Source organism: Hyla sarda, chromosome 5 (assembly GCF_029499605.1).
Source record: "Hyla sarda isolate aHylSar1 chromosome 5, aHylSar1.hap1, whole genome shotgun sequence".
Classification (NCBI taxonomy): Eukaryota; Metazoa; Chordata; class Amphibia; order Anura; family Hylidae; genus Hyla; species Hyla sarda.
In genome coordinates this window covers 192,348,254-192,375,757 of record NC_079193.1, presented here as the reverse complement: position 1 = coordinate 192,375,757, position 27,504 = coordinate 192,348,254, and positions in this window count along the sequence as shown.

The following is a 27,504-nucleotide window of genomic DNA, read 5'->3' as shown; positions in this document are numbered from 1 at the left end:
AGAGCAATGCTATGGCATGTTAGAAGTTTATTGAAACTGGAGAATTAAATAACTTTTTTGTAGACTTGTAGTTGCTAAATAATTGGAATTCCCAGACTGTGGGTTATAAAAATAATGATACTTTGATGTTTTAGCAACACGTATCGGTGCGAGTAAGAAATAACCTCTGTTACCACAAATGTCACCTTTGTAAGAAGTTTAAGAGATTACTTTTATGCAGCTAATAGTGGGAACTAGGCACAGGATTTAAAAAAAATTCTCCTGTACAGCAAAGGGACACATAGGAGCTAGCCCACTTACAAAGAAAGTAGTTTTATTATCTAGGAGTGATATCTCTAAGATTGAGATCAAACAGTGTTCATCTGTATCATCTGTAATTCCTTCTGACAATATTGTACAATATTGCTCTATTACTTTAATAACTTTCTTCTGATTTTCAAGATGAAAAGCAATGTCCTTTCCAGACTTACACATAAAACATTCTCATAGGCCACTGAAGTATGGTAACTGCTGCTATCTTTACCTCTCTTACAAACATTAAAACATGCAATTTGAAATATTTTTGTCTCCTCCAATTTCAAACATCATAAAATTGCAATATTGTTTTTCATGAAAAATATTTTGTGTACATAGTAAAACAGGACTGGAACATGGGTCAATACCAAAACTCCTTATATAACTGGATTTGAGATATTTACATAAATAAATATACAATTATTTAAACAAAATAAACTAAAGTGCTATTCTGTTATTTTTGGTTTTTTGAAAGTGAGAAAGGGACAGCAAAGGTAGTCTAGTTACTTTATTTATTTATGTTTGGTGGGTGGTATCTAATTTCTTTGTCTTTCTTTCCTTGAAAGTTCATTTTATGCAACCTACAAAATAACTGTTGTCTCGGACATTTACCAGCTTGCTGTGCAGCCAGGGACCAGACATCGCATGTCATGTACTGAAAGGGGTCTTGGCTACTTAGTCTGTTGGGTGTGAAGCCAGTCCTCTGATAATGTTACACATGATTTGCATTTGTCATCACACAGATCCACAGCTTGTGTGCCAGGTGATGTCGGGCAAGTCATGTGATCAAAGGGAGTAGGGCTGTGCTGCAATGGCTGGGGTGACCGATGTGTGGGAGGGAAATAAGTCACCTCCCACCTTTAAATATAGGATCCTGGGGATTGTAGTCTGTGTAGTCAAAAGATGCAGGAGTCATCCTAACACTACCCCACCTAGCCTGGTATTAGAGGGGAAACCTGTGTTCTCTTTAGTGAGTCTAGTCCTGACCAGAGTCAGAAGAGCACATGTTGCTCTAATTTATTCCATTAAATTATGTTCATCCTATATTATTAAATGGTACTACTCTAACTACCCATTACTACTTATGATTACTGGGTGTCACACTTTGCACATATTTCCGGTGAGTCTTCCTGTGGCAAGAGAGGGGAGGACTACGGGATCTAGTCATGAAAAATCCTATTCTTCGCTGCAGAGTTATAGGTATGACTATAAAATACTTTAAAACTGCTTATGTGACGTTTTTATTTTTCAAGATGACCTGTAATGATTTACCGGATATGTCTATAGTATTCGCAACATCCAAAGACATGATTCTGCAAATTAATATTTCTACATACAGCTGAGTGATTGCTTTAGTAATATTTATATACCAGGTTTTATTTGTTATGTATTGTTCCTTGGCCACGTTGTTTTCTTTGGCCAATCTTTCCTTTGTTGTAAATTTCTAAAAAAAAATCCAATAAAAATTATTTAAACCAGAAGAGCACATGTTGCTCTTCAGCTCTTGTCACACACATAAGGAAACTGTAATGGTGAGCCTTAAGTGTAGCTAAAGTCAGACATCCCTCAACCAATAGACCACACTACTCTAGTCCTGTCTACAAGCAAAATCCAACCTGCTTTGCCTAGCAAGTCCCACTGCAAGGATACAATGCCTCTAAAGAAAGTGCAGAAGGGCTACATTGCAGATACACTTGGCTTTATTTTGCCTCATGTCCTTGTCTAATGACACAACAATAAGTCACAATAAGTCACAATCGTAAAATCTTAAAGGGACAGTGACCAAATCCGGTCTCTTCTGAAACTAAAGTTGTACTACAAAGAACAAAATTCAAGCAACATTCCAAAGTATCTGAATTGTATTGTACTGCTTTTAGAGTTCAGTTAAGTTTCAAAAGTCTTTTTTCTGGGCTTTTTGTAGGGAAACAGCTTCATTTGCCCGCTCGCGAATCGCATCTCAAGTCACTCACCTGTCCCATTCCCCGGCTGTCATGTTCTGGCGCGCGCGGCTCCGCACTCTAGGGCGCGCGCGCGCCAGCTCTCTGAGTTTTAAAGGGCCAGTGCACCAATGATTGGTGCCTGGCCCAATCAGCCTAATTAGCTTCCATCTGCTCCCTGGCTATATTACCTCACTTCCCCTGCACTTCCTTGCCGGATCTTGTTGCCTTAGTGCCTTGAGAAAGCTACTTCTGTGTTTACCCATACTGTGTTACTGACCTCCTGCTATTTCTATAGACTACGAACCTTGCCGCCTGCCCCGACCTTCTGCTACGTCTGACCTTGCTTCTGCCTAGTCCTTCTGTCCCACGCCTTCTCAGCAGTCAGCGAGGTTGAGTCGTTGCCGGTGGATACGACCTGGTTGCTACAGCCGCAGCAAGACCATCCCGCTTTGCGGCAGGCTCTGGTGAAAACCAGTAGCAACCCTAGAACCGGTCCACCGACACGGTCCACGCCAATCCCTCGCTGACACAGAGGATCCACATCCAGCTAGCCGAATCGTGACAATAGATCCGGCCATGGATCCCGCTGATGTGCCGCTGCCAAGTATCACTGACATATCCACGCTGGTCGCCCAGCTATCCCGACAGATCGCCCAACAAGATCACCAGCTGTCGTACTTGACCACCATGACACAGCAACTTCAGTCACAGCTACAGCAGCTGCAACAGCAACAACCATCTCCTCCGCCGATTCCTGCACCTCCTCTGCAGCGAGCGGCCGCTCCTAACCTCCGCTTGTCCCTGCCGGACAAATTTGATGGGGACTCTAGACTCGTGGTTTCCTGTCACAATGTTCTCTACATTTGGAGATGTTGTCGGACCAATTTCCTACAGAATGGTCGAAGGTGGCTTTCGTGGTTAGTCTCCTGTCTGGGAAGGCTTTGTCTTGGGCCACGCCGCTCTGGGACTGCGATGATCCTGTCACCGCCACTGTACAGTCCTTCTTCTCTGAGGTTCGCAGTGTCTTCGAGGAACCAGCCCGAGCTTCTTCTGCCGAAACTGCCTTGTTAAACCTGGTCCAGGGTAGTTCTTCTGTAGGGGAATACGCCATCCAATTTTGTACCCTCGCCTCTAAATTATGCTGGAACAACGAGGCTCTCTGCGCGACCTTTAAAAAAGGCCTATCCAGTAACATCAAAGATGTACTGGCCGCACGAGAAATTCCTGCCAACCTGCATGAACTTATCCATTTGGCCACCTGCATTGACATGCGTTTTTCTGAAAGACACCAGGAACTCCGCCAGGAAAAAGACCTTAATCCCTGGGCACCTCTCTCACGGTATCCTTTGCAATCTACCCCTGTGCCTCCCGCCGAGGAGGCTATGCAAGTGGATCGGTCTCGCCTGACTCTTGAAGAGAGGTCTCGCCGTAGGGATAAAAATCTATGTCTGTACTGCGCTAGTACCGAACATTTCTTGGTGGATTGCCCTATTCGTCCTCCACGTCTGGAAAACGCACGCATGCACCCAGCTCACGTGGGTGTGGCGTCTCTTGGTACGGACTCTGCTTCTCCATGTCTCACTGTGCCCGTGCGGATTTCTCCTTCTGCCAACTCCTCCTTCTCAGCCGTGGCCGTCTTGGACTCTGGTTCTTCTGGAAATTTTATTCTGGCCTCTTTGCTTGATAGGTACTGCATCCCGGTGACCCGTCTCGTCAAACCGCTCTACATTTCTTCTGTCAACGGAGTCAAGTTGCACTGCACTGTCCGTTACCGCACAGAGCCCCTGCTTATGAACATTGGACTGCATCAAGAGAAAATTGAATTTTTGGTTCTGCATCTCTGAAGTCCTCCTCGGTCTGCAATGGCTCCAGCATCATTCTCCCACCCTTGACTGGACCACCGGGGAGATCAAGAATTGGGGTCCTGCTTGCCGCAAGAAATGCCTCACGTCTGCTCCCAGCCTCGTCTGTTGGGCCTCAGTGTTCCCTCCTGTGCCTGGTCTCCCCAAGGCCTATCAGGACTGTGCCGTGCCTCCTCATAGCCCCCGTCCTGGTGACAATCTGCCCCGTGCCAAGCCTCACCCTCTGCCCCCCCTCCCCATTCCCACTCCTTCTGAACTGTCTGCCGTTCAAGAGCATACCCAGGACTTCACTGTCCCCCAGAAGGAGACTCTACAATCGCTCCCAATGTCTTCGTCCCATGTGGAGCGACATTCCGACAAAATGAGGGGGAGACCTAAAGGGGGGGTACTGTTACCCCGAGCGCTCCGGGTCCCTGCCCCTCCCCGAAGCGCTCGCGGCATTTCTCTCCCTGCAGCGTCCCGGTCAGACCCGGAGCGCTGCACTGACATTGCCGGCGGGGACGCGCCCGCTCGCGAATCGCATCTCAAGTCACTCACCTGTCCCGGTCCCCGGCTGTCATGTTCTGGCGCGCACGGCTCCGCTCTCTAGGGCGCGCGCGCGCCAGCTCTCTGAGATTTAAAGGGCCAGTGCACCAATGATTGGTGCCTGGCCCAATCAGCCTAATTAGCTTCCACCTGCTCCCTAGCTATATTACCTCACTTCCCCTGCACTTCCTTGCCGGATCTTGTTGCCTTAGTGCCTTGAGAAAGCTACTTCTGTGTTTACCCATACTGTGTATCTGACCTCCTGCTATTTCTATAGACTACGAACCTTGTCGCCTGCCCCGACCTTCTGCTACGTCTGACCTTGCTTCTGCCTAGTCCTTCTGTACCACGCCTTCTCAGCAGTCAGCGAGGTTGAGCCGTTGCCGGTGGATATGACCTGGTTGCTACCGCCGCAGCAAGACCATCCCGCTTTGCGGCGGGCTCTGGTGAAAACAAGTAGCAACCCTAGAACCGGTCCACCGACACGGTCCACGCCAATCCCTCGCTGACACAGAGGATCCACATCCAGCTAGCCGAATCGTGACACAAATCACTTAGATTACAACTAGAGATGAGCAAGTCGAAGCAGAGGAACCCAAATTTGTTACAAATGTGAAATGAATCGCAGCGAATGTGAATTTTGCTGCGATTCTATTGCGCAAATTGCTTCATTAAACTCCTAAAATGGTGCACACCTAAAATGGACACCTAAAATGGTGGATCCACATGTCAGTAAATGGGGCAGGGGATGCTGGGAAGGTGGGAAGGCAAGGCGGGAAGGGAGGTAGGTGGGATGACCCTGAATCACATGCGGGATGCAACCTTTCAGCATTCATTCACCCCTGTGATGTTACAGCCCAATACAATCGGCAGCCATTTTGCAGCTGCTCATTTCATGCCATACACTAGAGGGATAGGATGGACTGCGTGTCTCTGTGTGTTACACAGACATGCTGAATTGATCATAGCGCAGCGTTCCACTCCCAACTGCCAGTCACATCAGCGTTGTGGACAGAAAGCAGTGCAGTGCTTTGCTTGTTCTCACTGAGAAGGATTTATAAATCATCTGCTGCTTATACTAATCTGTAGATGGTATAATAACCAGCAGTTCACACCATTCTTAATACTCTGTGACAGAGTGCAATTTTGGGTTTAATACACAATTTTATTTTATTTATTTTTTGTGGTGCTGCACTGTTGTCTTCTGTTGCTTTGAAAAAATATGTTTTTTCAGCGGACTGTAGTGCATTTTTCTGCCCTCATACGTGCATCACATACCTACATCAAAGCAGTCTCCTATTTTGTATCTTTAAATCTGTAACTTCTAGATACTGGGAAAGTCCAGGCAAAAGTAATCACCGGCTGGTGTTTTATGAAAATAAGTTTTTCAAGTGTACTGTAGCACATTTTTTTCCCTCATATGTGCATACCACATACCTACATCTAAGTAGTGAACTTTTGTGTACCTGTTAATCTGTAACAAGCCTACATACAGTGAAAGGTAAGTTCAGAGGCTGGAATGCGGAATTGAACCGCGTAGTCACCAACGGTAGAATTCCCTTGACAGAGGTTCAGCAACGCCTTCTCAGCTGAAGAGGCATGTGCGGGTTCCTCAAAGACACTGCAAAATTCTGCCAAGAATGCTGACAAATTGGAGAATACTGGATCACCACGGTCCCAAAGGGGTGTAGCCCAAGCCAGGGCTTTTCCAGACAGTAGACTAATGACAAAGGCCACCTTACTACGTTCTGTCGGAAACAGTTCAGACATGAGCTCCAAGTGCATGGAGCACTGTGTAACAAAGCCTCTGCATGGCTTGGAATCCCCATCATACTTGGAAGGCAAAGGCAGGTGCAGCTGGGAGCCAGGAGACACTGCAGGAGCTGGAGGTGGGAGTGGGCCAGATTGTGGTACCTGCTGCTGTTGCAAGGCAAAAAGCTGTTGCATCATGGCTGAAAGTTGAGAAAATTGCTGCGCTTGTCGGGCCAACTGCTGCGACTGACGTACCACAATGCAGGGAAGATCCACAACTTCATACAGAGGTACCTCAGTGGGATCCATGGCCGGATCTTACTGTAACACTCACGTTTCTGAAGACAGGAACCCCGGTGGATGTGGATCCGCTGGACCTGTGAGGCAGATGACTCGGACCATACAAGGGAGCGGAGTCTAAGGTGCCGCTGGTTTTCACCAGAGCCCGCCGCAAAGCGGGATGGACTTGCTACGGCAGGCGGCACCAAGGCACCAAGAATGCTGACAAATTGGAGAATACTGGATCACCACGGTCCCAAAGGGGTGTAGCCCAAGCCAGGTCTTTTCCAGACAGTAGACTAATGACAAAGGCCACCTTACTATGTTCTGTCGGAAACAGTTCAGACATGAGCTCCAAGTGCATGGAGCACTGTGTAACAAAGCCTCTGCATGGCTTGGAATCCCCATCATACTTGGAAGGCAAAGGCAGGTGCAGCTGGGAGCCAGGAGACACTGCAGGAGCTGGAGGTGGGAGTGGGCCAGATTGTGGTACCTGCTGCTGTTGCAAGGCAAAAAGCTGTTGCATCATGGCTGAAAGTTGAGAAAATTGCTGCGCTTGTCGGGCCAACTGCTGCGACTGACATACCACAATGCAGGGAAGATCCACAACTTCATACAGAGGTACCTCAGTGGGATCCATGGCCGGATCTTACTGTAACACTCACGTTTCTGAAGACAGGAACCCCGGTGGATGTGGATCCGCTGGACCTGTGAGGCAGATGACTCGGACCATACAAGGGAGCGGAGTCTAAGGTGCCGCTGGTTTTCACCAGAGCCAGCCGCAAAGCGGGATGGACTTGCTACGGCAGGCGGCACCAAGGCACCAAGAATGCTGACAAATTGGAGAATACTGGATCACCACGGTCCCAAAGGGGTGTAGCCCAAGCCAGGTCTTTTCCAGACAGTAGACTAATGACAAAGGCCACCTTACTATGTTCTGTCGGAAACAGTTCAGACATGAGCTCCAAGTGCATGGAGCACTGTGTAACAAAGCCTCTGCATGGCTTGGAATCCCCATCATACTTGGAAGGCAAAGGCAGGTGCAGCTGGGAGCCAGGAGACACTGCAGGAGCTGGAGGTGGGAGTGGGCCAGATTGTGGTACCTGCTGCTGTTGCAAGGCAAAAAGCTGTTGCATCATGGCTGAAAGTTGAGAAAATTGCTGCGCTTGTCGGGCCAACTGCTGCGACTGACGTACCACAATGCAGGGAAGATCCACGACTTCATACAGAGGTACCTCAGTGGGATCCATGGCCGGATCTTACTGTAACACTCACGTTTCTGAAGACAGGAACCCAGGTGGATGTGGATCCGCTGGACCTGTGAGGCAGATGACTCGGACCATACAAGGGAGCGGAGTCTAAGGTGCCGCTGGTTTTCACCAGAGCCCGCCGCAAAGCGGGATGGACTTGCTACGGCAGGCGGCACCAAGGTCGCTACCCCTGGCACGGCTCGACCACACAGGCGGCTGAGGAGATACAAGGCACAGGAGGGATACGGCAGCTCATAGTCTGGATAGCAGAAGGTCAGGGCAGGCGGCACAGTAGCGTAGTCAAAGCGAAGCAGGAGTTCAATAGGCAGGTGGCAGAGGAGCAAGGTCAAGTCACAAGAGCAAGAGATCTGATACACGGCAAGACAATACAGAGGAACACTTTCTCAAAGACACAAGGCAACAAAGATCCTGCAGGGAACTGAGGAGGGTGGAGGAATTTATAAATGAGCCCCAGGTGGATTACACTAATGAGTGTACTGGCCCTTTAAATCTTAAAGCTCCGGCACGTGCGTGCCCTAGGGGATGGGGACATGCACGCCGGAGCAGAGAAGCAGAGGCAGGAGAAACACCCGGAGAGTGACGGACTGGGGTTCGAATGCGGGCGCATCCCGTTATGCGAGTCCCAGCCACGTCGGCAGCAGAAGGTAAGGGGACCATGCGCTCACGGCCAGCGTGTGTGGTCGGAGCGCATAACGTAACACTAAATACATGTTTAATAGAAATTTCAACATTGATCATTCAATGTAAGGGTTTAGGAAGCCACTATATGGTCAGTATATGGTCTCATTCAGCCACTATATGGTCTCCTCATGCTGCCAACACCTCAACGCTGTGTCATTCAGCCACTATATGGTCTCCTTATGTTTCAGCCTCATCCAAGCTGTGTCATTCAGCCATTATATGGTCTTCTCATGCTGCCAACACCTCCACGCTGTCATTCAGCCACTATATGGTCTCCTCATGCTGCCAAAACCTCCACGCTGTGTCATTCAGCCACTATATGATCTCCTCATGATTCAGCCTCATCCAAGCTGTGTCATTCAGCCACTATATGGTGTCCTCATGCTGCCAACAAATCCACATTGTGTCATTCAGCCACTATATGGTGTCCTCATGCTGCCAACACCTACAAGCTGTGTCATTCAGCCACTATATGGTCTCCTCATGCTGCCAACACCTCCACATTGTGTCATTCAGACACTATATGGTGTCCTCATGCTGCCAACACCTCCAAACTGTGTCATTCAGCCACTATATGGTATCCTCATGCTGCCAACACCTCCAAGCTGTGCCATTCAGCCACTATATGGTCTCCTCATACTGATGCCACCTCCAGGCTCTGTCATTGTGCCGCTCTGCGGCAGTGATTCTGAAAGCGATGCCGGTAATCTGCATGTTATTCTGAATAAAAGTATTATTTCACTAACCCAGCACACTCCATATGCGTGTTAGAACACAGCAAAGTGTTATATTCCCCTATTGAGGCTCTCTGTAGGCCGGAAATAGCCGTTTTTAATATAGATTTGCCGCAAATAAATTTGGATCGAAAAAAATTTCAAAAAATTCTGCGAATCATCCGAAACGAATTTTTCAAAAGTTTGCTCATCTCTAATTACCACATAAAAAAGGACTTGTTTTAGTGTTTGTGATAGTAAACACAGCAGTTACAGTACCTGGAGCTGAGAGCTAACAATTTTTGTTGTTTTATTTGGTTGTTGTTATAAACACGACCATTTGTTTTGCATGAAGTCATCTTAGTCTGAGTGTTTTATGCCTACACAGATATTGCTTTTTTCAGATTTTTTTTTTTTTTAAACAGCAGGGATTGCAGCAATGTTGATTATCACTTCTGTATGAGCATCGCTGAAACTGTCATATTGTCGGCACATTAACAAAAATAACAACGCTAAATTAACAGAGAAGCTGATACAAATGTAACCACCCATAGGGTTGCACTTTATGTTGTCACTTTTACAAACAAATAAAAAAAGATCACTGTAACGAAGAATAATAATAAAAGCAAAATACAATATATCTGTAAGTAAAACTGACAATAAGCAAACTCTTGCTATGAATCTATGGATTCTAACGTACTGTATAAAGATATGACACTTTCACTGACAATTCGACACCAAGTATCGATAGCTTCAAATTCCAAAACCATAAACAACAACTCATGAAGCTAATTTAACAAATTTTATTACAGTATCAACCCTATCTCAGCATAATGATAAAAATACCAATTTAACCCCCCCCCCCCCCCCCCCCCAAAAAAAAAAAATTATACACAGTAAAGATTCTCCAATGATGAACACCTGTACATCCAAGGATGTACAGGTGTTCATCATTGGAGAATCTTTACTGTGTATAATTTTTTTTTTGGGGGGGGTTAAATTGGTATTTTATAATTATGCTGAGATAGGGTTTCATACTGTAATAGAATTTGTTAAATTAGCTTCATGAGTTGTTGTTTGTGGTTTTATAAAGATATGACCCTTTTTCCTTATGATACAACTTTAATACAGCTTTAAATATAAAGACAATTTAGCCTTAATATTAACTTAAATATTTATCTTGCTGATGTTGTGTCACAAGTTCAAGTTAGGTGTAAAGTAATGATAATCCTGAGTATAACAACATTATAAGAACTTCTTTTGGTACTGTCTTAAAGTTTTGAAAAGAACATTGGGCAACATGGCGCTGGTGGATTGTTAGCATACTATTACACACGTCTCATCTTATAGTTGCACCACACTCCTATTCTGGTTTACTTTGTCAACTGTCCTCTCACATTATAGTCACCTGTGATACTGGGTGAGTGATAATTTCGTGTATCTACTGCTGGGGATGGGAATCACTCACATGCCATCTCACATATCTTTGCATGACTTTTTTTAGATATTCACAAGATGTATTTTGCTCGGTGTTTGTTTTATAGTCTGTAAATTGCTGCGTGAGGCATGTATATGTTATAATGTTACTTTATAATGTTATGATATAAAAAAAACAGGAGCTGGGCAACATTTCGGTGCTACATACTACTTTTAACATTGAGGTACAATATCTAATCTGTATGAATAGCTTTATTTAAAGAGCCTATGTACCCTCTATGTATATGATACTGCTTATTCCTGTGAATAAAGTTTATTAAGAAAGAAAAAAAACATTTTAAGCAGAGAAAAGCAGCTACTGCATTTGGAAGCGTGTGATTTTAGATTTAGTGACTTCTCGGAGTTTCGAAGAATCACTCATAATCAAGGCTGGCCTACCGGGATATCGGGAAAATTTTACCTTGTATGTGCTATTTTTTGGTTTTAATATATATATATATATATATATATATATATATATATATATATATAGATAGATAGATAGATAGATAGATAATATATACACACATATTTATTATTATTAAAGGTGACAGGCTTGGTGCACAGCAGGAGCATGCTCCTGCAGTTCACCAAGCCAGAGTAAGGAACATAGGGGGAGATTTATCAAAACCTGTCCAGAAGAAAAGTTGACCAGTTGTCCATAGCAACCAATCAGATTGCTTCTTTTATTTTTCACAGGTCTCTTTAAAAATGAAAGAAGCAATCTGATTGGTTGCTATGGGCAACTGGTCAACTTTTCCTCGGCACAGGTTTTAATAAATCTCCCCCACAATAACAGCCAGATGGGACCATTGATCGGGGTAGGTAAATATTTTTATCATCAGTGTCACCTGCACTACACACCTGTACTAACAGGTTAGAGTGGGTGACACTGATGACAGATTCTCTTTACATCTGTCATGTTGCACACTTGGTGCTGTGCCCTTTTGACTCAACGTTTGACTGAAAAGCGACAGCCTCAAGCCCTCAACATGACAAAACAGAAGCCTGGTAAATTAAATGACAGGCTTCCCTGTCCCTTACCTGTGGCCGACAGCTGCCACAATGATGCAATGCTGTGGGGCTGGTATCCAAATATTTCCAGGGCTTGTTTTAATCCCCAGTCAAGCCCTGCTTATAATTATTTATACCTCTCTCAGATAACCTCAGTTTTAGGTTCTGTTATCCCCATAAGTATAAAATGTGTTCCATGATCATTAATAAGGTCAAATGCATCTTGTAATATGTATGTGGCCCTTAAATGGACACTGTCAGATTCAAAAACTTTTATATGTTGTACATATTGGCAAAACATTAACCTTTCTAACCTTTCTAATAACCTGATCAGCTTTTATAAGGAGGTGAGCTCCAGACTGGACCAGGGGCAATCGCTGGATGTCGTATATCTGGATTTTTCCAAAGCATTTGATATGGTGCCACATAAAAGGTTGGTGCATAAAATGAGAATGCTTGGACTGTGGGAGAATGTGTGTAAGTGGGTAAGTAACTGGCTAGTGGGGTACCACAGTCCACAGCCTATTCTATTTAATATTTTTATCAATGACCTTGTAGAGGGGTTGAATAGTAAAGTAGCAATCTTTGCAGATGATACTAAACTCTGTAAAGTGGTAAACACTATAGAGGACAGTGCACTGTTACAAATGGATCTGGATAGGGTGGAGGTTTGGGCTGGGAAATGGCAGATGAGGTTCAACACTGATAAATGTAAGGTAATACACATGGGGAAGAATAATCCGTGCTGGGTTTATGTATTAACTAAATGGGAAAACACTTGGGACGATTAACGTGGAAAAGGACTTGGGAGTCTTAGTTAACAGTAAATGTAGCTGTAGTGACCAGTGTCAGGCAGCTGCTGCCAAGGCAAATAAAATAATGGGGTGCATCAATAGGGGCTTAGATGCCCATGACAAGGAAATAATTCTACCGCTATACAAATCACTAGTCAGACCACACATAGAATACTGTGTACAGTACTGGGCACCAGTGTACAAGAAAGATATAGTGGAGCTGGAGAGGGTTCAAAGACGGGCAACCAGGGTAATATGGGGAATGGGAGGACTACAGTACCCAGAAAGATTATCAGAATTAGGGTTATTTAGTTTAGAAAAAAAAATCCTTAGGGGAGACCTAATAACTATGTATAAATATATCAGGGGGCAGTACAGAGATCTCTCCCATGATCTATTTATATCCAGGACTGTATCTATAACAAGGGGGTATACTCTACATTTAGAGGAAAGAAGGTTTCTACACCAGGACAGACGGGGGGTTCTTTAATGTAAGAGTAGCGAGACTGTGGAATTCTCTGCCAGAGGAGATGGTCATGGGAAACTCTGTAAAAGAATGTAAAAGGGGCCTGGATGCATTTTTGGAGAACAACAACATCTCAGTAGGGACTCATTAGGGTTATAGGTTGAACTTGATGGACTCTGATCTTTTTTCAACCTTATGAACTATGTTACTATGTTACTAATATACTTCATAAGACATTTTAATTTATTTTTTACAGAAATCATGGCTTACAAAAACACCACTATGGGACCTCTCACCTTTCAGGACATAACCTTATCCTGAAGCACAGGCATTGACAATGTCCAGTAAGTGAGGGCAGGACTAGCACTTCCTCTAATCAGGGAGGGACATGAGTCATGAAGAGTGAGAACAAGAGACAGACATGCCCCCTGCAAAGCACAGACTGACTAACCAAGTGAGCAACATGAAGAATATATTTTTGAGAGAAATTTAGGAGTTGGACACATACAAAATATATTTTCATGATCAGGATTAGGCACTGAGTAACATAATCCTTTTTTTTCTCTTTTTTTTGTGGTGTATGACATAAACTCAGTATGAGGGGGCATATTGCTGTGCAAGATTTTAGCTTGTTGGTCATTTGGATATCCAAATTCTGTATTTAAATGAACAGCAAGTATATCATGGAAATAAGTTTGCTGCTCACAAGTTTGCTCATCTCTGTGGAGGGGGGTAGTTGAATAGTGGAGGTCTACAAAACCCCTGACAGTATGGAGATACAGGAGAGGCAGGTAGATTTGTGACAGTTAGAAGGCAGGGTAGAATGAAAAGGGTCAAGCTAGAGGCCAGTTCTGATCTGGCAGGCCCCAATAGGTTTGCCAGGTTTTAAGATGAGGGGGATGTAAGTTCAGGCATAGCACTGCTACAGCAAGACAAAGCCTCTGACAGTCAGGGAGTGTCTACTCCAGTAAGAAGGAGAAGAGGAGTGCAGGGCAGGCCAGATAGGTAGTGGTAGGGGACAGAAAGGGTGTCACACTCGAACTCAAGTAGGGCACATTGAGGATCAGGTTGACAGACTAATGGAAGGGGTCCCAGTGTACATTGGCACCAATGACTAAGTTAAGAGGTAGGTGGAGAGTCCTTAGAAATTATTTCAGAGACTTAGCAGTTAGCTTAAGGCAAGGACTTCCAAGGTAGTATTATATGTCTCAGAAACTGGTATAAAAAGGGAGGATTTGGGTTCATGGAGAATTGGGCCAACTTCTTTGTTGGATACAGGCTCTACATTACTTGATGAGAAGATGGTGAGGATGGTGGAGAAGTATTTAAACTAGAGACTGGGGGCAGTAAACTACAACATAGAGGGGGAAGACATTGCAGATAAAATGTAATGTCTGTTTTTTTGTTTTTGTATTTTTCTGTTTAGGTGTGTATACACACACACTAGTATGTTCAGAGCAGTTTGTTATTCTCCTTGGATTGGGAATAGTTGGTTATTTTGTGCAATAATGCTACTATGATGTCTGTTTTTGCAATATACTTCCAAGTCTGCTTGAACATGCACTTTATATTTATCTTGTGATATTTTATCTGAGTTTTATCCATGGTTAATAGTCTTGTTTATTGTGAATTTTAGTCTGTTACATTTGTCAGTTTTAGGATGTATGTATAGGTTCTGCTTAGTCTGTGTTCACACTGTGTGAGAATCCTGTCCTGTTCCTCCACATAGTTGAGTTTGGTTTTGAATTCATCCTGTCTTGTATCTTGAAATATATCCTGTTTTAAATCTTGAGAAATATCCTGTCTAGTATCCTGACCAGTTTTCCTCTACGTTGTAGAGTTTGGTGTTCTTGTATCCATTTTTATGAAGTTCATGTTTATCTGTGTCCAGTGTGAACAATGTCTTATGTTACCTGTTCAGTGTTTTAGCTTTCAGTTTTTCTGTCTATCCCCTTCATCTCCTGCATTCTGCTGTATACTCATACCATGCCTAGTCTTGTTCATTTTATCATGTATGTCGTTTATCTGATATCTGGTTGGTGAACTGTTTGTTAAGTCACTATATTCTGCTCTGTTTGTGAGTTTATATTCTGCCCTGTTAGTATTTATATCTTGTCTGGTATATCTGGTTGTCTGGTAGTTTTCCATTCCTGTTTCTGGCCTGTGACTGACTATTTATATTATTTGTTTTACGCCACTGTAGCGCAGGGGGGGACCAGCTCCAAGTTGTTGATTCACCCCTTAGGGTGTTTAGGCAGGTAAAGTGTTTTTATGGTCAATTTAGGGCTCACTCTCCCTGTCCACCCAGTCGGTTATGACATAAAGAGGGTGGAACGATGGGGGGTTAGATGACACACCTGAAAAGTAGAAAAAAAGGAAATACGAATAAAAACATCAGGTGTATTTATACTACTGCCAGAAGCCTAAATAATAAGATGGAGGAGCTGAAACTATTAATGTTTGAAGAGGACTATGACATAGAGGGGATAAGTGAGATGTGGCTGGATGCGAACTATGACTGGACAGTTAATATACAGGGTCACATTCTGTTCAGAAATGACAGTACAAGCAAGAGAGGGAGAGTGGTTTGCCTATAAGTGAAATCCTGTCTTAAGCTCAGTCTATGTAAAAACGTATGTGAGGAAAATGATAATGTGGAGTCTCTGAGGGGGATAATAGGGGGAGGGAGTAGGAATAGTAAATTACTGATATGTTTATTATAAGTCGGCAAGTATAATGGAAGCGATAGAAAATAGATGGGGCAGCAAAAAATGGTGAAGCAGTTATTATAAGGGACTTTAACTACTGAGACTGGACTTAAAGTTGAAACTTTTTGGGAATAAAAAAGGGCAATTACCTTTCCCAACTAGTGTAGGGCCCAACAAGAAGGGGAGACTTCTGGACCTTATATTAATTAAGAAGCCAGACAAAATATCCAAAGTAGAGGTAGGGAGTCATCTTGTTAATAGTGACCATAACATGAACCTTTTTCATTTAGCCTATAAGAGGATGTTTACTAGAGGGGCTACAAAAACATTAAAAGTCAAGAAGGCCAGTTTTCACGAACTAAGAAAGGACCTTAGTGACATAGACATGGGACATTGTTTTCAGTAATAAAAGTACAAAAGCTAAATAATACATTTTTAAAAGCATCTTGAATAGATCTTGCGATCGACACAAATCCCAAAGGTTTGTTATTTGGTTAATAAGGCTATCCAAAACAATTATAAATGCAATAAATCATAAAAGGAAAGCATTTAAACTACTAAAACGCGATTGTAGGGGGAAGGTTTTAAAAATTATAAGGAAAATAATAAATTCTGCAAGAAACAAATAAAATTAGCCAAATTTGCAACAGAGAGAAAAATTGCCATAGAAAGTAAAAAGTACCCAAAAAAATCTTCTATTCACTGCCTTCTTCTCTGCTGTATTTACACACGGAAATCAAATGTAAGATCCATCTCAGAGTTTTGTATGAATTAGATTCCATGCCAGACAGACATCCTTAAATATTTACAGATTCTTTAATGACAGGGATTATTCCACAGGACTGGCACCTAGCAAATAAGGTGCCAATATTCAAAAAAGGGTCAAAAAAGGGTTCCTGGAAACTATAGGCCTTGAAGTTTAACATCTGTTGTGGCTAAAAAAATTTTAGTTTTTTTTTTTTTGACCAGATGATATTCTGTAGTATTTTTATGAAAATAACTTTCTGACTAGAGTTGAGTGAGTTTTTGAAAAGTTCGGTTAACCAGACTCGCCGCACTTTTTCGAAAATGATGAGTTTGGTTTGACTCAGTTTGACTCGAACCAACAATGAAATAAGCCCCTAAACACGTTTATAACACTAAAGAAGGAAAATGGTTTCCCCCACCTCAAGGTTCGTGTTTATAATGAAGATAATTATAAAGATATTGCAATAAGACCGTGCTTCAATTATTCTAATATTTTATTAAAATTTATCATACATATTTTAAATTCCACTCTCACAGGGCCCTTGTGGGAGAAGAAATATATTTAAAATGCAAATAGAAATAAAAAACAATATGATCATTATGCCACTCAATTGCTATATTATTTGCAAAGTTAAATTCATGGACACCAAGATATCTATTGAATGTAGCTGTCCTTTGTATTGTAGCAATAGTTACTACAATGTTAATGCATTGTCTCTGGTCAGATTTTTCAATGTAACTGTGGACTGTAACAGATGTTATTATAAATGGTGATCTATTGCCAGTTCTTTGTAGTCGGCAGTTATTCGCTGAGTTGCAGATATGCTTGCAGGAATATGTGCTGGCCTGCACAGGTGGCGGCTGGTCCTGGCGGCGCAGGGCCCGGGTAATACTGCACGATGGAATCAAGGAGATGAATGCAGAGCCTCGGGGTGGCTGGTCCTGACGGTGCAGGACCCGGATGATGCCGCCCGATGGAATCGAGGAAATGAATGCAGAGCCTTGTGTTCTCAGCGTCTGATGTCAGAGTTCATGCGGACTATGGGAGCTGAGACTGGTTAGACCCAGACTTAGATGCAGATAAGTCCTGGAGATGGATTGCTGGTTCAGAGCTATAGATCTTGTCCAGAGTACGGCTGTCCAGAGTCTTGGCAGTAAAAGTTCTTTAGGCAATGAGTGGCATAGATAGCATAAGTAAAAAACTAGACGCGTTTCAGGGTGCTTAGTAATCTCTGACCCTTTCTTCAGTAGTCATATTTTCTAATGGCAACAATGGTCTTTTTATATACAACTATTTCCAATTAACTAAATTAAAAGAGCAAGAAGCAGTGAAAATGTGACATGGATTTTTGTATTATCAAGGCTTATCATTGGTAATGATAAGCCTCGATAATACAAAAATCTTCATTATAAACACGAACCTTGAGGTGGGGAAAACCATTTTCCTTCTTTATTGATATTTCCAACACACCGTGGTATAGGTGTGTACCCCATTTCACCTCGGTAAGTGTATAGTTGTGAGCTGCACCTAAAATTTCCTTTTTTTCTCTACGTTTATAACACTGCCTAACAGCTCTAAACCCATGTCTAACACTGTTTGGAATGTATTCAATTAGTATTCAAGGGGTACTCCAGTGGAAAACAATTTTTTATTTTTTTTTATAAATCAACTGGTTCCAAAAAGTGAAACAGATTTGTAAATTACTTCTATTTAAAAATCTTAACCCTTCCAGTATTTATCAGCTGTTGTATGCTCCAGAGGAAGTTCTTTTCTTTTTGAATTTATTTTCAGTCTGACCACAGTGCTCTCTGCTGACACCTCTGTCCATGTCAGGAGCTGCCCAGAGCAGGAAAGGTTTGCTATGGGGATTTTCTTGTACTCTGGACAGTTCCTGACATGGGCAGAGGTGTCAGCAGAGAGCACTGTGGTCAGACTGAAATAAATTCCTCTGTATTATACAGCAACTGATAAGTACTTGAAGAATTAAGATTTTTTTTACAGAAGTGATTTACAAATCTGTTTAACTTTCTCTCACCAGTTGATTTTTAAAAAAAAAATCCCAGCTTTCAGAGGGAAATATGAATGGGTGATGTTCTATTCATATCACTAGCCGGAGAATAGTGCAGAGATGCGACCGCTCCACATCTCTGCTATAGGAAGGACGATCGCATCAGGTTTCAGGAATGCCATCTGCTGTGATCTGTCCTTAACTGCAGGTACTACTTCTCCCAACATGGAGCACACTCTGCTCCATTGCTCCATGCTGGGAGCTGTAGTACCTGCAGATCGCAGCGAGTGTCATATTCATATCATATTTCCCACAGAGAGTTGTGATGAACAGATATATATACGGCAGTGCAGGGGACCATAGAACAGCGTCCGGCCGCATCTATACATTATACAAGGGGATCGCAACGGACCCAGGGCAATCTGGCAATTAGTACAGGTACTACTACTCCCATCATGGGACAGTGTAAGTGAAAATGTAGGAAATAAAAGTGAAAAACACACACACACACACATTTTTATTATTGTCGGCTACATTTTTAGTGCCCTACCCGCCCACATAAATTGATCCCTGTTTTAAAAATTTGTAAAAATGTTGTTATAAAAAAGATAAATTTTGGTGGATCCAATTTTTTCCATCACTACTATATCTTTTTATTTTTTATTTTAATGATACCCTATGAAATTAATTAAAAAAGGTATCTCCATCACTTTTTTTTGGATCGCTAAAGTCCAAAAAAGAATAAAAACCGCCTGCAAAAAAAACGTATTTAAAACCCATATGTTGTTTTTCTTGGTGTTTTTTTTTTTTTTTTTTTGCTCCCATAGACTTCTATGGGAGAAAAACACCACGATTTCAAGGGAAAAAAATGCCATAGGCTCAACATGCTGCAGCTTTGCAAAAAAGGAGCTGAAAAAGAGTGAAAAAATGCCAAACTGAAAAATACAAAGTCGAAAAAGAATTTTGTGATTTCTCATTTATTTATAGCTAACATCTGACCACAGCATATTTTTCAATGAAAAAAATGCCATGGGGGCTGTTTTGGCATTTTTTGGGGGGGAAAACACACAAAAAAATAAAAAAAATTGTAATTTAGCCTTAGAGTGTGGCTATCCAGTACTATTCTTTTCCCTTCAAGACCACAATATGCTTGTTATTGTGCAATCAGGAAAGTATACACCTAGCCATCTTTGCCGGCTTTTCTGAGGGCCCAGCTTGTTCCTCCTTTGTCCTATACTGCCATGGTTGGTCATGCTCCTCCTTGTCCTCATCAGTGTCGCCTTGGGTAAGGTCCTCATCCTCTCTCTCTTCCATAGAGTCCATCTCCAAATATTGACATAGCTTGTCGCCTCCTCAAAAGGCATGCGACAAGTGTCCCTGATTAGCTGCCAATCTCTGAGCTGTAAATCACACTGGCTCCCAAAATCATCTTGCTATTGCATGAGAAAGTCGGTCACCGCTATGCGCTGCTGGTAGGGCGGTCCAACATGTGTAAACTGGAGTTCCACCATGTTGGAACATTGCAAATAAAGTGTTGGGGAAGACTGTTTTGGCGCTGTAGGTGAAGCAAGCTATGTTGAAATGCATACAAATGCGTAAGCCGAATGCAAACATGACAACTGCACGTAGACTCATAAAGTTGGGTGACAATCTAGAAGGGAGCTATGAACAAGTTGTCACCTGACTGGCGTGGATTCCTGTGGTAGCCCTTGGGGGTGTTGGTAGTGGGGTATTGTTTCTGTAAATGAGGGGTTAATGTTAACCCTATAGTTCGTGACGCCAGGCTGCGGGCTAGTATGCTGAGGTAATTCTCCAGCCTATCGCCGCCCTTCCCAGTAACGATAGGTGCATGTAATAAAATGACTGAAGATCCACAAAGTAGTTGAACTTTAACTTGAAGAACTTTACTTAGATGCTTGCGGTACATCCAATGAACAATAACAGTCTCGGGCAAACAGTCTTTATATATCTCAATGACTGACAATTGTTGCGGACCTTGAATGAAATTAAAGTCTCTGAATTTATGGTAATTATTGCAGATCCGTCCGGATTTAGGGGATAGATAAGGTCCGGTGATCCTGCAGAGTGTTTAGGGATTGATATACTTGCGATCCTCAATATATCAGCCGTTGCCGCAAGGCTCAGGCCTAACTCACTGCGATAGACAGCTGCGCAGATCCTGCTCGTTTGACAGCCCGGGAACAAGAGAGAGAACAATGGCCGCCGCTCCCTTATATGGGCAGGGGCGGGGTGAATCACATTGCTCCGAACATCCGACATTCACTGTTACACAGTGTGATAGGTAGCATACGTCACAGGGACCTCTAAAGGTCCTTGAGCAGAAATACCATAGAGTTCACCTGACCACGTGACCCGCAGGTCCTTCTACGCTATAGACAGGTAATTAACTATTTATAGACATTGATATCATATTTACATGCTTCCTAAGTAAACTATTAGCGCAATAACAATCTGGATGAGAGGTGACCAGGGGTGAACTAGACAATGCGGACCCCAACGTCCTAGGGACTCTGGCTAAGGGGACCCACACACGCAGGTACCGGATAGGATACGGTATCGGGACACCACACTCCTAAATGGAAATTTTTCTTACATACACACTCATATAGAAGCAGATGAGCCATTGCTGTGTGCCTAGGCAGGCCGAAATCTCAAGCAGAAATCTAGGAAAGTTGGGTGAGATATGGAGCATATCAATGACTTGTCACTCAGCTTTCCCAGATTCCTGACTAGTAAATGTATTTAGTTACACACTACTAAAGCAGTGGTCTCCACACTGTGGACCTCCAGCTGTTGAAAAACTACAATTAACAGCATGTATAGAAACCAAATTTTGTACACAGTATTTTTCATAAAGTGGTATGGCCTTGTGATGCTGGGGGAGCCCAGGGTGTCAGTGCATTGTGGGGTGCACATATAGTTTGCTGGACAGCCCGCCTGATCAAATAGTAGGGCTTCACTAATAGGTTATAAGTAAGTATGGTGCACTACATGCAATCAGGTTACTGCCGCCCTATATATTGCCTTATATGTGTGCAATTACAATACTAAGCAGCTACCCCCCTCATGAATAGTAGGCATGTGAGATGTTGTTCACCAGTATTTTGCACCTGTGCGACCTCCCCTTATATAGCATGGTGGCTGATCTGCATCATATTGGGAATAGGTATCTAACCTGCCAGTAAACGAAAGCCTTTTGTCATACTCATCAGCAGAGCCTTTACCTACCCTGACAAGAACTTGACATAATCACGTGAGATCTCAGGCAATCATGGTGTTTACTACATAATTGTTTTCTCCATAATTATTTACAATTGCAAACTAATCATTGTTGGTGTTCACGGCATAAAAATAAACCCTTAAATTGTTTCCAATCATACCCTGAAGAAAACCGCATTGCTGAACATGTACTGAGAAAACATGATCCTGCTTTAGGCTGGGTTCACATCACGTTTTCCCCCATACGGGAGCGCATACGGCAGGGGAGAGCTAAAAACTATGCCTTTCTATGCGCTCCCTTATGTAATTAATTTCAATGAGCCGACCGCAGTGAAACGTTCGGTCTCGTCGGCTACAACTGGACCTAAAACCGTGGTCAACCACGGTTTTAGGTCCAGGGAAAAGGCATACACGGGGCAAAAATGCGGTCGGCTCATTGAAATGAATTACATACGGGAGCGCATAGAAAGGCATACGGGAGCGCAAGTTTTTAGCTCTCCCCTGCCGTATGCGCTCCCGTATGGGGAAAAACGTGATGTGAACCCAGCCTTACTTAGGTGTGTGTGTACTATGTGGATTTTTATTTGAGGCTTTAGGCTATGCTTACATAGCGTAATATTCATCTGTGTTTTATTTTACACATTTATTTTTGGTTGCAATCCACAAAAATGTGGCAACAAAAAAATTTCGGGCACACTTTTACCGAACACGGCAAAATATGTTTGCATAAAGTAAAATACACAATCGAATTTTACACTGTGTAAACATAGCCTTACTGTCATTTTTACAAATTTTGACATGTCTTCCAGGTCACTTTAAGTGTCTTGCAGAAGTGCAACCAATGGCAACATTGTGCCACTAATATACTATATATTTTTTTAAGTTTAAGGCTAGAATCACACTAATTTTTATTTACACTGTTTAGGCCCCTTTCACACGGCCCTGGCTCCCCGTCGAGAACAGCCATCAAAGTCTCTTTTCTTTCTGACTTTAACAGCCGTAATCATGATGGGGAGCAACGGGCAACAACTATTATGGGGACCCTGAGCGCTGTTATGAATAGCGGGAGAAGCAGACAGCACATGCTGTAATTTTTCTTCTGCTACTCTGCCCTGCTCTCCGACGACCGTCACACTGCCAAGCACTAACGGCAATGTGAAAGAAGCCTTAATATGTTTAACATATGTTTTATACTCTAGAAAAGGAGCAGATTCCGTTTTCTACTAACTTACAATAAAAACACATTGCAAGTCCACACTTCCTGGACTTTGTCCCAGCCTGTGCTTCAGCTGGGACAAAGATGAAGCTGCAGCCGGACAGGATTATGTTCTGGATGGTATGGGGACACCTTGTGGTCTATAAACCATGATTTCTATAAAAAGGAGATACATTTCTTATAAAGTACATTAGAAAGGTTAATGTTTTGCCAAGATGTACAACATATAAAAAGTTTTTGACATTGCCCATTTTTAATTTGTCACATATATTTTCATTCTTCCTTTTCTATCATATACCACTTTTATTCCAATATTGCAGTTTGAAATATTAGGTTGACCTTAGATGACATATATCCCTTCATGGTTTATGTCTTAAATTTTATCAAATTTAGTAGTCCTTTCACTTAAATATAGTAGAATTGTTAAAACCAGAGCTTTAGCATCAGGCCCTATAAATGCATCGAAGTTTTGAAATTGAGCTATAAAACATATGGGGACATTAATCTGAGAATGCAGGTGAGAAGAAATATGCTGGATTGAGCAAGTTACAAAAGAATAAATAGAAAAAAAAATGCATACACACCTAGCAAAATTTCAAAATGTTCTCGTCACCGCAGATTCACAAAGGGTTATCAGACCAGAGGATAAGATTGCCGAAACAGCACAGGAGCAGGTGAAAGAAGCAGCACTGGAGCAGGTGAAAGAAGCAGCACAGGAGTAGTTGGGAGACGTAATTGTGCGTTGAGTGGTCCAATGAATTCCCCTAACACTTCATATGCCTTGATTAACATTTATCACAGCATCTAAAGAGTAAATGGTGGCCATCAGTGTGATCTCTGGTGTCTGCTATTAGCAATAGGTCCTCGGCTGCCCAGCCTTAACCCGTCATCTATAAAGCTATCGCAGCTCCTGCATTCGTTTCATAGATCGTACAGACCGCAGGGCACAAATGAATGCCCTGGTGCGCTAAGTAGCAGGCAAAGCATACATTTTTGCCCATGGTCCTCTAGGGGTTAAATCTACAGTTTCAGGTGCCTGCGCTGGGCCCTGCTGCTCAGGTGATGCCTTAATATTCATTATAGTCTTTGCCTGTTGATCTATAATGTTTTGGACTGTATGATGCAGAGTACCCATATGACCCTGAATGCCCAATGGGAGGCCCCCCTAGCAAGGCCATATATAGAGTAGGGGGGAGTTATCCAGTGTCTAGTTCAGTCTAGTCTAAGTGTGTGTGGAGTGCAGAGCTCAGTATATGTAATCGGGGGGGGGGGGACGACTATGGGTTGCTAGGGAACCTCAAGGTCTTACCTGCTCCTCGGCGTCTTTCCTGGTTCTGTGATTGCTTAGGGCTCACTTAGGCAGCCCTTAGCAATCAAGCACAGATTTCATAGATCAATGTGATGCAATAGGCCCCTAAGGGGGGGTCCAAAAAATGTGTATAAAAAAGTAAAAAAATGTTTTTAAAAATATTATAAAATCCCTACTGTAATAAAAATTAAAATCACTCCCATTTTTTAAATAAAAAACACTATACAAACATAAAAATACACATACTGTATATACTCGAGTATACGCCGACCCGAATATAAGCCAAAGCCCCTAATTTCACCCCAAAAACCCAGGAAAAGTAATTGACTCGACTATAAGCCTAGGGTGGGAAATACATCATCCCCCCCTGTCATCATCCAGACCCCCGTCATTAACACCCTCATCATCATCACCCTGTCATCATCCCCCCTTCATCATCACCGCCTGTCATAATCCACCCCTTCATCATTACCCTGTCATCATCCCCCCCCTTCATCATTACCCTGTCATCATCCCCCCCTTCAACTTCACATGTTTCAAAACTACAACTCCCAGCATGCCCGGACAGCCAACGGCTGTCTGGGCATGCTGGGAGTTGTAGTTTTGAAACATCTGGAGGTCCGCAGGTTGAAGACCACTGCGGCCTTCCTCATCATCCAGACCCCCACCCCCTTTAGTTTTATACTCACCTCCCCTCGGTGAGAAGGAAGGGTGAGCTGGTCCGGGCCATCTGTGCTGCAGGGACCGTCTGGTGGGGGGGGATAGTCGTTCCAGGCTGTCCATCTTCACCGGGGGGCCTCTTCTCCGCGCTTCGGGCCCGGAATAGTGACGTTGCCTTGACGACAATGCACAGGGACGTTGCGCATGAATGTCCCTGTGCGTCATCGTCAAGGCAACGTCACTATTCCGGGGCCGGGCCCGAAGTGCAGAGAAGAGGCCCCCCCCCCCCGGTGAAGATGGACAGCCAGGAAAGACTATCCTTCCCCACCGGACGGTCCCTGCAGCACAGATGGCCCGGACCAGCTCACCCTTCCTTCTCGCCGAGGGGAGGTGAGTACAAAACTAAAGGGGGTGGGGATCTGGATGATGACGAAGGCCGCAGTGGTCTTCAACCTGCGGACCTCCAGATGTTTCAAAACTACAACTCCCAGCATGCTGGGAGTTGTAGTTTTGAAACATCTGGAGGTCCACAGGTTGAAGACCACTGAGGGCGGAGAGTTCACTCGAGCATAAGCCGAGGGGGGTGTTTTCAGCACGAAAAATCATGCTGAAAAACTCGGCTTATACTCAAGTATACATGGTGTTTGACATCGCCGCGTGTGTAATTGTCCAAACTATTAAATTATTATGTTTCTGATCCTGCACAGTGAACGGCATAAACGCAAAAAAATTCTAAAAGCCAAAATTGCTGATTTTTGGTTACATTTCATCCCAAAAAAAATGTCATAAAAAGTGATCAAAAAAACAGAACCACACAAAAGTGCTACTGTTAAAACCTATATCTCATGGCACAATTTTTTTTAACAATAAAACGAAACAAAAATTATGATATCATTGGAATCGTACTGACCCATAGAATAAATATGTCAGATTTGCCGTGTTTTGAACTCCGAAAAAATTATTGCCCTACAAAATTGTGCAATTCCATATTTTTATTTTTATTTTGCCCAGCATATAATTTTTTTTCTGGCTTTGTAATACATTGTATGATAAAGGAAAAGTGAATTATTGGAAAGTACAACTCGTCACGCAGAAAATAAGCCCTAATACAACTTTGTCAGTCGAAAAACAAAAAAGTTATGGGTCTTAGAATGTAAGGAGGAAAAAACACATGAGCCAGAAATCAAAATTTGCTGGGTCATGAAGGGGGTATGAGGGCTAGCCAAATCTGTTGAACATAAAGATATTCTGCCAGTCCTCTAAGAAATCTTTTAGGAACTACTGTGAGGAAGGATGACTCCTTTGAGTTTTAAGACCCAAAGCAGCTGACACACACAAATATAGAATAGTATGTTCTTTGCTATCACCTAAGGTTCAAGATTAAGAAATATTACAAAAGGTCATGTCTTGCTAAGTAAAATGGAATAGGATAGTAAAATCCCATTCTACAAATGTACAGTATCTCAAAACTTACACGAGCTCTCAGAAGATACATTCAAGCACTGTCAATAATGCTAAGAAACAAAAGCATCAAATACTACTATTAGACTTTACTATTTCAGTCTTATTATTATTGCATATAACAAGACCGACAATGTAGGAACATGGGCGGATATGCCTAAACACAAGTTAACCAATTTCAATGTACCTTACTGGACCTCCATGGAAAAAATCAGTCATGTACCTGTGCCACATCCCATTAATGTGCTCTCTGTTACTGGCATGGCTTGTTTGACACTAATGATTATTTGTTGTTTGTTTGTGCATTCCATGTTAGTGCTCCTATCGCTGTTCAATTGTTTGGTAACGCTTTTGTGCCCTAACCCTTTGCCTGGCTTAAATTATTTTTTTTTATATATTTTTTTCGCTACTTCAACTTCTCTACGCACTGCACCTTAATAATGTAAGGAATGGTACAATGGGGGGGGGGGTGTCCTGCAGGGGTCCGATCGGTTTGTTTGTCCAACGAAGGCCCAGTTACCGGTGGTTAACGGAAACACAGAGGGCGTACAGGTACACCCTTGGTCCTTAAGTCCCAGGACACAAGGGTGTACCTGTACACCCTTGGTCCTGGTGGCGTTAATATATTACTCACTGCTTATTTTTCCTCTTAATAAAAGTTAAGTTTTAGGCATGGGAATAAAACAAGGGTACTAGTGATCCTGGGTTTCCCAGGGTAAAAGGATTCACGACTGTCATACACAGCTAAGCAACCACCGTAACTGTCAAGAGCCGAGCTGCAATACTAACAGTTAACCCTGTAGGAGCAGTCAGCGTGACCGCCGCATCTACAGTCCTGACAGAAGGAAGGGGCTCCCCCTATCACCAATCGGATAACCCCGCAATGCGATCATGGAGTACTAATGGTTGCTATGGCTACCAGAGTCCAAATCATGGCCTCCGAGTCTGCCAGCCACAGTAGCCTGCGAGATCCAGAAACAGGTTAGATTTCATAGGCTTAACCCCTTAAGGACCAAGGACGTACCGGTACGTCCTTGGTCCTTCTCTCCTGATATAACGCGGGGTTACACAGTAACCCCGCGTCATA